The sequence below is a fragment of the Polyodon spathula genome, chromosome 3, assembly GCF_017654505.1.
Source record: "Polyodon spathula isolate WHYD16114869_AA chromosome 3, ASM1765450v1, whole genome shotgun sequence".
NCBI classification, from domain to species: domain Eukaryota; kingdom Metazoa; phylum Chordata; class Actinopteri; order Acipenseriformes; family Polyodontidae; genus Polyodon; species Polyodon spathula.
In genome coordinates this window covers 29,912,509-29,926,803 of record NC_054536.1, presented here as the reverse complement: position 1 = coordinate 29,926,803, position 14,295 = coordinate 29,912,509, and the positions used below count along the sequence as shown (strand labels likewise).

The following is a 14,295-nucleotide window of genomic DNA, read 5'->3' as shown; positions in this document are numbered from 1 at the left end:
TCAAAACCTTGTTCATCTGGTGACAGTCCTTCATAGCAATATTTCATTTTGAGCTTGGCTTTTAGGAAAACACATTATGTAGCTGTCTGTTAAATACACACAGACACAAAACGGGGCAGAATTGTTTGGAAAGTGCAATCTGCGAGGCTTTCAGGAAATCGGCAGGTCTGCTGGCTTTCTGTTCTCTGTGTTGCTTTGTGAAATGGAGTAACCTAATGGTACTGTACCTTGTAGCAGTTGTGATTCTGCAGAGCTGCACTGCTTCTGATTTTTAGGTCAGACTTGATTAAAGGTCCATAACTCTGCAGCATGGTGCCCACTTTACATTTACAGGCATTGCATGTAGGGGGTGGTGTCCAGTGGTTAAAGAAACAGACTTGGATAAAGGCATCTGCTAAATAAATGAATATTAACAATAAAACGGTTGCCTGGAGAAACTCTGGTTTATAAGACTAATATATTGTATGAGATCAGTTTGCTTCACACTGTATTAACATTATAGTACTGCATACATACAGGAGTTGAATTAAGATTGAAATACCATTTGTATAATCATGTTTTGGAGATGCTTTGTTTAATTAACCACCTCTGTGCAATATCCATTTAAATAGATGATGGAATTTTCAGGGGGTAAGAGTCTCTTACAGTTATGTGTAACCCAAGCTGCACTTTTAATTTGGAAAGCAAAGGATTTGGAACTGTGGCAGGGCAGAAGAACAGCCCTGCACATAATCAGAAGGGGCAGAGCAAAGCCTTGCATATAAATAAATGTGTTGTGTTTGTTTAACACAGGTGAATGCACTATATTGTGGTGTATTCTATTACTATTTAAAAGAAAATGTATTGTTTGTTTATTTTAGAACAGTTGTATTTAAAGAATGGATCGTGAAGATATATGATTATGATTTGAAGGTATTTTGTGTTTATTTAAAACAAGTATTGGTTTAAATGTGGTCTGGCAGAGGTGGTGTTAGCAGCTCGTCTCTGCCAGACACACAACTGAATGCACGGTCGGCAGTCTGATTATTGAGTGTCGACTATGCAAACCAAAACCCTGTGCAGAAGATGACCGTATCCAGATTAAATAATTGATTGATTCATTTATTGCTAATCTGGAGAGGGTCACCGGTATAAAAACCAGCAGATTCTGCCGTTCAGTGTGGGTGTTCAAGAGGAGGAACGTGTGTGTGTGTGTGTGTGTGTGTGAGAGAGAGAGCGAGGTAACAGCAAAGAAACAAAAACAAAAGTAAAACAGTAAGAAAGCAAGCAATTGCTGCTAGTGCTGGGCAGACCAGCGCAGGATTTGGTTTACTTAAATATTTATTGTGAGCACTGTTTTGTGTACAACCTTTTTATGTACTTTGTTTCAATAAATATAGTGTACCAGAGCAAGCTTTCACCCATAGTACCTGCCTGTGTGTCTCTCTGTGTCAGCTATCTGGTCTGGGAACGTCACTACTCGGCCAACCTTTGACATATTTTCTGTAATGAATGTGCCTGGTACAGTACAGTGTGTACAATAAATCAATGCCAGTTAGAGCTTTTTGAATTACTAAAGCTTTACTGTCATTCTAGGACAATGGGCCTCAGTGCAGTCAGCTACCCTGTGCGCTGTCACTGCTTTTGTGCCATTTAAATTATTAAAAGATGGGGATTCTTTTTTTTTTTTTTTTTTTGTATCTTTTTTTAAAACTAAATAAAATGGCATAAAAAGATGTGGGTAAAGTACGTAATATTGAAAGACTGGGGGTAGTTAGATCTGGCACAGTTTTAGATTAATTCTGAAATGTAATGAAATATACTGAATTATTCTTGGGTTTGATTCACTTCAAACATGTCTTAGAGTAAGATGCTTTGTTTCCAGTGTGTTTTGGCAGAGATACTAAATAATGCAATGTCTGAATGTTTTTTGAATAGGTACAGGAAGTATCCAAACACTGTTAGAAGTCTGTGGTCAGTTGTGGTTTTCTAGTACTGCAGTGCAGTGTACTGCGACAGGGCTTTTCACTGTATAAACAGCTGGAAATGGCTGCAGTTTTACTGGGTGGCAGTAAATGAATAAGCACATTCTGCTGAGCATAACGCTTGATTGACAGACAAGAGACAACAAGGGGATAGGCTGGTTATGTATACTCTACATCAGTTGTTGGGGTTTGTATATGTTGCTGTGCCACTTTTGGCGAATGTGTAATGGACAAAGACAATGTGCTTTCTTCAAGTCTGTAGAAGCACTCTGCAGTACTACTTGTTCCTCATTCACACCCCTGAGCTTGTTTATTTGGTGCATGAATCACTAGATGATAGTCATGCTGTGAAGAACCAGCCACACACAGTACTACAAATCAATCCTGGGCTTGCAGTACATGTGGCTTTGCAATCAAGAGTCTGTTTTCAGTACTGAAACAGGAAACATTGTCTTCAACACCACCACAACTTAAGGTTTGACTGCATAATTGTAAGTATGTGTTTCAAAACTACTGTGTGTGTGTGTGTGTGTGTGTGTGTATATATATAATATATATATATATATATATATATATATATATATATATATATATATAATGTGTGTGTGTGTGTGTGTGTGTTTTCAATTAAAAAAGTTACTTTAATATCAACAGTCATATTTTACTTTTAGTATTAATTTCAAATTTTCCATATATTTTCCCATACTCTCCTCCATTGCCATGGTTACTGTGATTTACAGTGCATTCAACTTTTTGAAAAAAAATGTGAGTCAGTGCAAGAGCCTTTATAAAGTAACTCATTTACATAAGCTACTGTTTAGTTTTGGATTCGTAGTTCCATTAACTGTTTAAACCATACAGCCTTAGTTTAACTTTAAAAACCCCAGTCAGTTATATTTTGGGTAATGTAATACACCATGAGGTGAGTAACCTCACCCCTGTCCAAGCTACAGCTGTGGCCATGACATTGCAACAACATGTGAAGCCTGTTCAGAAAACCATTACAGACAGAAGGTTAGGGTTGCTCGCTTGTGGGGCAGCATCATTAATCATGAAGGCTTGAGGTTGCCAGAGTGCTTGTATCGTCTTTATTAATGCAGTCACGTCTCCGTTCCCTGTAAGTCAAGAAAGGCTGCAGACCTGTGTTTCTTGTGCTGACATTAGCCCGTCTACCCACTTTCCCCTGCGTTTGGGAAATGTAACGCATTCATGTAGACAGTATAATTGAAACAGCATTTCCACTTCCTAGAAGTCCTGCCTTTGTTTAACGTAACTGATTTGAAGGTATCAGGATGCATACAGTCCGGTCTAGGTACCTGGAGAGAGGCCTGATTTAGTTTGTTTATTTATTTATTTATTTATATTTATTTGTTTATTCTTGCTTACACATTTATCTTGGAAAGATCTGCTGAGATGCCACATTTGATTTCCAGATGTGCTCATCTGATCAATTAAAATACTCAAGCATGTATTCTGAAGTAAAACTATATAAAAAAGCATGTTGACTAATGCCTGCATTATTATCTCCAGTTACTTTGTGAAGTTAAGGAAGTGAAGGCTTTGAATTAAGTTGCAGAAAGTCAGTATTAAATGACATAATTGATTCAACCAGTATTGTAGTTTTGGCAGGGTACTGGTTTATTGTTCCCTTTCAAGTACGAAATGTAACCATTACCTCATGGGTATTAATCCTTTGATACCGTCTAACCTGAATCGATATTCCAAAGCTGCACGGAGTCCCTTCCCCGGGATCAAACGCCTTAAGCTGGCTGCTAGCTTCGGTTGAGGTGTAAAATAAAAATTGTGTTGTGTTGTGTGTTTTTTTTATTTATTTTATTATAGTAAATATATTAAAATAACGGTAACCCGGCTGCTGGGCTCAGCTGCCCGGTGTTTGACAGAGACGCGCACGCTGGGTCAAGCTTCTTGCAGCTCTACCACATTAAGATGTGCTTGCAGATTTAGTGTGAAGATTGTTAGAGCTCTAGCAGTGGGCTTTCCTTGGGTTTCAATCTGTTGGTTAGCCAAAAAGTGTTATAGATGAGGATCCCTATCTCGCTCCTGTGGTAACTGTAGGGCCAGACCTGCTCCCTTTCCTGCTGGTACTTTGTACAACGAACACGGTTACCCTTCTGATTCACTAGCACTTGCTGGGCTCAGCTCTTCTTCAGGTCTGATTGTTTGCCCTGCACCGTCCCATACTGTGTGCACAGTTCTTGTACCGTACCATACACCTGTACCAGAGGTACTGTGCACTATATACTGGGCATTAATATATCATTAGCACTATGCATTGCCCATCATACTGTACTGCACTGTGCACAGCATTGTACTGTAATATATCATTAGCACTATACCATACTGTGTATACTGTGCATTGTCCACCATACTGTACTGCACTGTCCTTATTGTGCAAAGTCTGTGCACTGTACCATATGGTTGCATTGTACTCTATGTACTGTGTAATATTATTAGCACTATACCGTTCCATTTATACTGTGATGTATATACTGTGCATTGCCCACCATACTGTGCTTATTGTGCAAAGTCTGTGCACTGTACAGAAAAGACGAACAATGATGTCCCTGCCCGAATACACAAGCAGCAGCTTGACTGAAACTGAGGGATCACGGAGCCACTTTGTTGCTTGGAACTTGGTTTCAGGATGCTAGGTTTCAGGCCACTGCATGGCACACCAGGGGAGACTTTGGGGTTTGATACAGGAAAGTTGCCTCAACTTAGGTCTTCTGCACCTGGGATCGGGTTTCAAGCCACTGTTCCTGGAAAAGTGGCTTTGCGTTCCCTCTGCTTTACTGCAGACAAAAGATGAACCAAAACGTTACTGCACAATCTTGAATTATCAGGTAGCCATTTTCAGAGAAGCTTCCTTAGGAATTCAGAGAGAAGATTTTACAATTTCAGCATTTCTAACAAACAGTACCACCATGGACAGATCAGAAATGCTGATCAGACCCCCGTATTTTTTGGACATACCAAGCAATACCGCAATTAACAAATTGGGAGAAAAACAGGTGTGAGCAATCACAACCGGCAATTAGAAGCAGCGCATCACTGTAATGCTCTGTCTGGTGATAGACTGGTGCAAACTGCCTACATATGCGTAATCTGAAGCTGTATCTTTGCAAGTAGATGCTTATTTGATTTTTTTTCTCAAATTGAGGGTGGGAAATTAGGGCTGCGTCTTAAATTTGAAGGAATATGGTAATCCACATACTGTAAATCAATCATTTTTATATACTTTACCACAATACTAACATCTTATTTGCTACCCTGATGACATCTAGGTCTTAAATAGCACTTTTCCAAATTTCATTACGCATCATTGCCATTTCTTATTTAGAATTTACAGTGGGTGGGTGTCTGTGACTGACTGACTAGATAATGCTCACAGTATTATTTTGCATTTGAACTAGGCATTTTTATAGTGTTGTGTCTTAAGAAAAGCTAAGAATAGACAATATACATCGATGGCCAAACATTTTGCAAACATTTTGCATAACATCAAAGAATAATCAAAGAAACTACAACACGATATTGCAGAAGTCTACCAGAAGCCAGAATAGTAGTGTGGTGTTTCATTAGATTTCGAAATGCCACATCAATTTCTCAGTTATGGAAAACTACAAAGCGGCATGTAATGCAATATGTTGACATAACATTGTTCAGCAGGTTTGATTCCACTTTATGAAGAACACTTTTGGCCATAGCTGTACTTCTAACTACTTTAATTTCCAGACTGTTTCAAGGCTGTGTTGAATTTTTACATGATACATTTTAATAGACCATGTTGGCATGTTGTCAAATTCCATGCTAGAACGTTCCAGTTATTTTACCATTTGGACATTGTATATATTATAGAAGGTTTTTAATGGAAAGTGCCTCAGATTTCCCAGTGTTTTTAGCATGACTCTATTTTTTAATATTAGCTAAGTGTCTGATTGCGTATTACTTGCTTCCCTGTGGCTGAGCAGTGAAGGTGGCAGTTTAGTCTCGATAGCAATGTCCTACTCATCAAATTGAATCAATTCTGAAGTAGCACCACGTTTTATATTCCTCAAACTTCCCTAGAGCATTTGTGAGACTCCAGACAAATCTTAGTGATCTGAGGGCTATACTGTAATTACAATGTGGGCAAACTGCCTGTTCCTCCATAGTTAATGTACAACTTAAATATATTGGGTCTAGTCTCTCAAGAAGTCCTGATTTTTATTACTTAGTTTATGTTTACTCAGGGTCAAGTTTGGTCAGGACAAATATTGAATATATGCTCTCAACCTGTATTAATGTGCACACTTGGAATCTGTCAATTACTCAACAACACATGTCATACCTTTGTTTAACCTAGGGGTACTTAAAAACGCTGTGACCAAACAAAAAAAAAAACTTTGGTGAAAAATCATAATTATCAGTTCACAATATAGAGTTGGGGCAGACAGACAGGTGGCAGGATGGGCATACAGAATTACTAAACAATATCTTGACAGTTATATTTACATTGTTAGATTGTTTTGGTGTCGTGATGAAAACTGCGGGTTGAGAGCCCGTATTCCAATTGAATTCTGCTTAACATTACGCAGTATACTACCATTTGTCCACATTAACAATGAACAGCAAATTCTAGCCATCATCCCATCTTTCCAAGTCTAGTATAACATTGATTAGCTGTAGTTAAAAATATGTGCCCAGGCCATTTCTCGCAACCCACCTTGTCATAACATCAGTTTCAATAAAGGGATCAAACAACCATATGCCTGAGCTGCACTGGTATTGCAGCACTGTGTGTCTATATGTTTGCATTGTTTTTCCTTGTTCTCCTTGTTTTTTTTAATTATTATTTTCGTATGTGTTGCTGCAGATGTCCTTTGTCACTGTGGTAAAGCGAGCATCTTGGTGAGATTTAAACCAAAGTAAAAAGCACAACAATTATGATTATGGTAATCGAGCTAACAATTTAGCCAGTAGCAAAACTTTCAGCAGTGTTCTGTCCAGCTGTAGTGGTCCTATTAGAAGTGTCTGGACAGTGTGTTAATTTTTATTATTGATTTTTCAAATATTTATATCAGCACATATGGTTGTTGATAGAGGTTGCAGATAAGGAAACAGAGACATACAATCCAGCATTCAAGCAAGCATTATACTGATGTTTCTAAACAGTATTTTAATTCAGGTAGCTTGAATGAGACCAGTCTGGGAGAGATTTCGAAGCGTCGGGAATCCAAAATGTATAGTACGCCCACAGTATGCAAGTTTTGATATTATAACGCACCTACAGATCTTTCCAGGGTTAGGATCAGTCAGCACACCTTGCCTGCCCGTTTGATTTGATTGAATTGAGTTGCACATGTTACCTTGTGAATTGCACATGTTGCTCAGAATACCGATAAGCCAAGGTTCCTTTGCAAAGATAATGTCATTGAAATATAGATCGCTGCACCTTAACCCATTCCTTAAGAGATCATAATAAGGTGCCTCTGCCCAACCAGTCCTACTGTATTGGAAGTTTATTCCATTTTGAAAGATGACACAAACTAGCCTTGACTACAGTCAGCTGATTGGCCAGAATCACAGACTCTTGTGTATTGGTCTTGTCTCATTGGTTATTCTTGCCAAGTTAGACTCTACACAGTACAGGACCATTTTTTTTGTGAAAACAATTACAATGTTGCAAATATCCTAACTGTATGAATACCATTCCCCTTGTTTCAGTACAGATATGTAGACACTAATACCAAATGCAAATCAACATTGTAATATCTGTTGATATTGGGTGAATTATTACAACATCCTTTTAAGGCTAATTCCTTTATTTCATGTATTCTTTAACTTGGCTATTTTTTATGTGAAATGGTTTGGATTAGATTGAGACTAGATGAAAGATTGTTTTATGTAGAGTATCATATATTCTAACTGGTATTTCACTGTAGAAATACTTCAATGCTTGATTTATTGCACACCATTTTTCAGCCCTGTCTTGAAGCACTTTACAGTACACTGAGGGTGTGCAAACAATTGACATGCTTTTTACTGCATATAATTTGTTATCTTCATATTTTTTCAGAAAACATGCAGTGCTTTATTTCAAAGAACAGATGTATAGAAATGTTTTAAATTGAAAGGTCACCATATTCTTCTTTTTGTGTCTATCACTAAAAAAAAAGTGGACGTGCTTATTATTTTTTGACAGTTATTTTGTTTTTCTTGGATGTGTATGCAAAAAACAAATGCGGTACTTTCCAAAAGTCCACAAAACAAAATTCAATGTACAGTCTTATTTTTCAGACCACAAATACTGGCTAAGAACACAAATTGTAATATGTATTAATCTTCTTAAAATACAATACCCTAAATTCAGACATTTTACCTTTTTTTGGTTCCGGAATACATAAAATTACCCAATGTTAATGAACTGCTGGCAATTTACTTTAAACATTTTAAATAGTGATTGGTGAGAAAAAGGAAAAAAAAGTTGTTAATTTATTTATCAAGTCTTTCCTTAGCCCTACCTTAAATGACAAAGCTTTAACTCATGGTTTGTTTATGAATAAAATCATCTTTGATATTCATGAAACTGTTTGCTGCTGCTGTTAATTAAAAATGATCAGTGGCCCAGTACAGTTTCAGCTCTGTGACTAGAGCCCACCATCTTAAAGGGAAAGCTAATTTTAGGCACGGTACTTTTGTTTACACATTTGTTTGAAAGAACCATGAATGACAAGTGGGTTACACCACTGTGAGCTGCATGTTGAATAGTTCTGTTTTCTGCTGAAATGTGTTGGGTTATAATGAAGGCTTGAACCTGCTGTCCTCTCCCGTGAGGCTGCTCAGCTAGTGATGTCATGAAATAGAAAGGAAAAGGGCACAGTCGCTCTGTCTGTTACTCACTACAAATCACACTTGCAAAAACATTATTTTGTTCAAGCATCATATATTCTGTGACGTACGCTGGAAGGCTTGTTTTCATGTTGTCAAGCATTGTGTGTACTTGTGGAACAACCCCTGGTAGTTGACAGATTTTGAGTAATGTACAAACGTAATAGAAAAACGTCAACGATTCACAGCAGACAGGGGCTAATTTAATTATATAAACAGTGTCCGATCTTAAGATCCACATACATGCAATAAAAAAAGTTAATGGCAGTGCTGAATTCAATATATTCAATGCTGTGGTTTTCTGTGTGAGTGGCACGTGGCTCTTGTTGGCATTGAAACGCATGGTGCTGCAGTAATGATAACATTAGCTGACACAGTAATGGTTTCCTTGTAATGAAATGCTTCTCTTGGCTTGCTACCACGGCTCTGCACAGAATACTGAATATTTAGAAGTGTATTTATTTTAGCAAAAATAAATAAATCTCCACACCCAGTAGAGGTTTTTTTTTTTTTTCTGTGCTGTTTTTTAGCATGCACATGTATTCCCCGATCCCGTCTTTGTGCTGGCAAGGCTGTCTGGGGCGGGTACCCTCATGGTCTGTCGGGACGCTCCGGTTTGCAGGTTGTCTGCGTCCCCGGGACTCGTGCCTGTTCGTTTGATGCTGCAGATTGATTGATTTATTTTAATTAAGTAATCAATCAATCATGCAGGTAATATAGCTGCATTGTGTGAGCTGCAAGTTTCAGAATGTGGACAGGGTTTTGATGTGAGTCTTTTAAATCTCCCTCCTACTAGCCGACCGTGTTAAATATGTTTAAAAAAACGAACTCCCCTCAAGTTTGGTATTAGTTATGTTGATGCCTTTTTAAGAAATGTAATGAAAGCAGGACCTCACTTGTCACTTTTCCAGAGGTTAGTGTTCTGGCACGGAGAGCAGAGCATGCATAGCTTTCAGTATTGAATGAGAAAATTAGTTCAGGTGATTTATGAACTTAAAAACCTGTTTCTGGAGCATTTGGTCTCTAACTATTCTCGTCCTCCACCACCAGCACCCCCACACCCCCCACCGTGGGGGTGGGGGTCTGGACCAACCGAATGGCTAGTTTTGTCCTTTGATCTTTGTGGAATGTTGCTTTTATGGATTCTATTTCTTCCTTCTTTTTAGACAGAAAAAAACTGTTTGTGGCTTATAGTTGGTTTCTTATTGTTTTTTTTTTTTGGGGGGGGGGGGGGGGGGGGGTTAAAAAGGTCAAAAGATTTGTGTCATAACATTAACACTTTGTACGTTATGCTATACTCCCAACATTTTCACTGGGACCCCCAAAATTTCCCCTGGGACCTTAATTTTGTTTAGTTGAGAGTCCTGGACCCTCAATGGGAAAATGCTGGAGAGCCCTGTTTGGCAAATGGATTGTTAGACTGTATCTGAGATGAATGAAACCAGGATAGAGATCTGCAGACCTGTTTCACCATGAAGGGCCGTGATATCTATAGTATCCTGTACACTAAAGCTGCATTCACACTGGGTGGGTCTGGTTCATTTAGTTTGAAACCATGTTTTGTTTTTGTTTTTTTTTATTGGTCCTTTTCCATTTTTGTTCAGGACTGGGTCCATTTCTGTTTTTACACACTGCAGTTTTGAAGTGTCCTCGATTTGTTTATGTGGTGTGTGAACTGGATGTTTACAATATCCTGCAAGAAATATTTAAAGATGGCAGCTATTGATGTATTGCTCTGGTTTTTAACTTAGCATGTTTTAGATTCTTATATATAGCTTTGGAAGAAGGCACTGGGGGAGCACTTCGCTAATTTAATTAATACGTTTATTGACTACCTACAGTAGGAGAACAGTGAAGTTTACACAATTCTATACGGTTGTCCTACTGTCGGCATTAAACAAAGTAATTTGAGAAAAGACTGAATATATGCAATAACAAAACTGGGATGATTAACTATTTTACTGTTTCCGACCAGTTTTCCTGGGATGTCTGGTAACCCTAGTTCCCAAAGACATTTTTTGTTTTTTGCTCTACTTGTTTCGTGCAAAATGTTTAATTGGGTTACCTTGTATAGTTTGTTTCCTAAGTGCAAAAGGACCAAGTCCAGCAGTTGTTCACATTGACGTTTAACAAGCGAACAAGATTCGGTGCGATTGCCAAACGGACAGAGACCATCTCTTTTGGTGGACTTGGTAAGGTTCATTTCCCAAGCAGACTTTGTTATTCACACTTCACATCAAATGTACCGAACCATCTCAAGTGCGGAGCAATACCTCTAAACAAACCCAGTGTGAACCTAGAGGGACTTGGCTTTTTAACTCATTATGGAGATGTTTTATTTTTACTTCTTTTAAAAGGTAAAAATTGAGGGTGTTCCAATTTTACACTTTTAAGGACCTTGTGACCAATGGCACAATCATACAGATATTGTAGTTATTCCATGAATGTGGATGGATGGATAACCGGTAAAATAACCATATCACTGCCTGTGCATTCATGGACTATTCTGTTTATATAATAAGTACAATGTGTGGAAAAGAAAATATGTTCATTCTTGAATTAAGCAGGAATTCTGCATCTGCTTATTAACATGGTCGTCATTTGGAATATTGCGATTCATAGGCCATTCTATCATTGGAATTGAGTGAAGGGAGGATAGATTACAAATTGGGATCCAGTAAAAATTTAAAAAAAAATAAAAAATGCACTCCTTGCATATGAGGAAGTTCTTTGATCCTAGGTCTTTTAATGTCGGTCTGCCTAGCAATTTGTGTTTTAGATAGACCACTTGCTGCTCCTTCGTATTTTGTGTGCTGCACTATTAGTAGAGTGGAATAAATACCAAAGCAATCAAAGAATACTGCTGTAGGAGTAATTGTTTTAGTTGCGTCAACCATGCCTGCATAGTGGGGGCCCTTTGATGGATTTAAACTTGAATGCAAAAATTCTGTGGAGTGAAAAAACAGACTTGCACTGAACTAGACCATCATGACTTTTCCAAATACTGACCTGGTTCCAAAAAAGATTACCAGATGTGTGACTGAACTTGGCTTTACCCTCCAGGCATTGTTTTAGTGAAGCCTGCAGGGTACAACTGAATCATCTCTACAGGAACACAGCACTTCGTCGAATTCAAAGCGCAATTCTGGCTGGAAGCTTGCTGCCTGCTGTCTTAATATTTGCAGAGTGGTCAGGATATTGGCTGCTGGCCACTTAATATTTTTCCAGTGCTGGGCGAAAAAGTTTCTAAAATATAATGGCCCTAGCACCCCTGGTTTGCAGGTATCTCATTGCATTACACTGTCGTGGGATCCTTCCTTAACAGCAGTTGTTTATGTACGTATGTCATTGCAGGGCAAAGCAGCATGCACTGTAGGGCTTAGTCACTGGGTGTGATTTAAGAGGAAAGAAAACAACATAACACATCTAGACAAAGGAGAACGTCACTCTGCTGCCTTCCAGCTGCACAATAAATCTAGATAATATTTGTAGTTGTACTTCTGCTTCATTTTCTGTACAGCAGTACATATTCAGTTGATTTAAATGGGGGTGTGTGACAGAAATATGAGTTCTGGTTGGAAATCTATCTCCCTCCCAATCTGTGAGGGCACAAAATAGTGAAAGGGAAAGTCTTGAAACGGGCTGGCCTGACAGTTCATTTCCAGGGTTGGGAAGTCGGTCAGCCTGGATGAAGGAGAGACTCCATTGCAGGAACATATTGACCTGGAGGGTAAACGAGGTAGCAGCTGCAAGCAATATAAGCAGCTGCAATCGTTTACTAAGGGGTCATGCGTAATGGCATAAAGGGGCCAGAGAATCGGTAATCTTTTCCTTCGCTTGGGTTGTGTGCGTATACCTGGAAGGACTGAGAGAGCCGCAGTTGTAACTGCCTGTCACAAAGACGGCTGCAGTGGGTGACGTCAGACCAGAAACAGGAACTAAACGACAGAGAGAGGTGGAGTTTGGTGGAGCTGAGCGAATGATTTCGCTCAGCATTTAATAAATGAACAGACAGCCAGAAAATGAACGGTTGTAACAAACACAGGACACGGCACATTCGCCAAAACAAGAGAGACAAACAAAACGGACTAACACTACACAAAACATGGTGAGCGGATATTTTAACTTTACGTTATTATTTTATTATTTATTGCCTCCGTCTCCAATCCTGTTCTGACTCACCGAACACACAACCCCGGATGAGTGAAAACATGCAGCTTTTATGCAGCTGTACCGAGACATGATTGCTAATCAATCATTTAATTGGAGTCGCGGTACAACTGCACGTGAATTAATAAAGTGCAATTCCCCTTGCTCACATATTATTACATTTTACTTGCACGTGAAGTGCTGTGCAATCCTCGTGCCTAAATACAAATATACATTTTAAACACTCGTGTTACGCAGACCCGTTTATATCCCGTGTACCAATGACTATACACCAACATTAACACACAACACAAAATACACACAGGGGCGGGCACTTTGCCACACTGCCGGAGAAACATTATTGTGAAAAGAATATTCTGTGCGTTTTTTGATTTGCGTGTAATTGCCTTGTTTGTTGAACCACCAGAAGGCTAAACATGTTCCGGAGCTGTGTCTTTTGGGCCAGCACAAGACGGAACTGCACTTCACGAACTGTCACAAAATAGCCTATTATCACCCACCACGAGCACTACTACACACACCCTGGACTGGTGACCGTGTTTTAGTATTGTTGGGCGGATAACACTTATTGTTTGGGACTGTAAACCCGTTTATTTGGCTCCGCGCATTACACATTGTTGTGTATTGCCGGAGCATTTTCTTTTTGGTCACCAGACCCGGATTAAAATAAAATCTTTTCCAAACGGATTACAATCGTCTGTGATTACTCCTGCACCGCATCACCTCTAAATCTGTTGACAATCACCAGCCACTTTGCCTCAGGGTGGAACTAAATACCTATATTTTAATATCTCATTAGTACAGTACATCATTAAAATATTACCCTCCATGTTTTTGATATTTTTACATACAGAAGTACACCCAGGCACTGTTAGATGTTTGATTTCCATAACCTTGATAGGCATAGTCACACTAGTTACAAACATATGTGGTAATTTATAGAAAGCTATTTATTTTAAAATGCTCAGAGCCCTTGCAGCTAACGCACTTCCCCCAAGATGTCCGACTTGCGAGTGACATTCTAACACCCCTGCATGCTTTGTTAATCCCAGCTGAAAGTGCATTGATACAGTAGTAGAGTGCTGAGGTTTATAGTACAGTGTAGCAGGCTGGTTATCATAGATGTAAAGATCACCCTGTCATTGCTGCAGCTCTTATCTGTTGCACAGCTTTTTTTTTACCCCAAGAAATGCAAATAAAAATATAAAAACAAATGTGTCTGAGATTGCACAGAGATTGCTGCAATAATATGTAGAGTAGAACATAGGAC

The 14,295-nt window shown here is 38.8% G+C and overlaps 1 protein-coding gene across 7 annotated transcripts in view; it reads left to right on the top strand.

Moving 5' to 3' along the window:
* The window catches only part of LOC121312955 (polypeptide N-acetylgalactosaminyltransferase 1), a 207,168-nt gene that overhangs the window by 74,469 nt on the left and 118,404 nt on the right, over positions 1-14,295 (top strand). The window contains exon 1 of one of the 7 annotated variants that reach the window (XM_041244972.1): positions 2,325-2,455. The exons of the other annotated variants lie outside the window; for them this stretch is intronic. The gene's annotated coding sequence lies outside the window, so the exon portion shown is untranslated. Of the gene's footprint in view, positions 1-2,324; positions 2,456-14,295 lie in introns of those variants that run through there. 7 annotated transcript variants of the gene reach the window in all.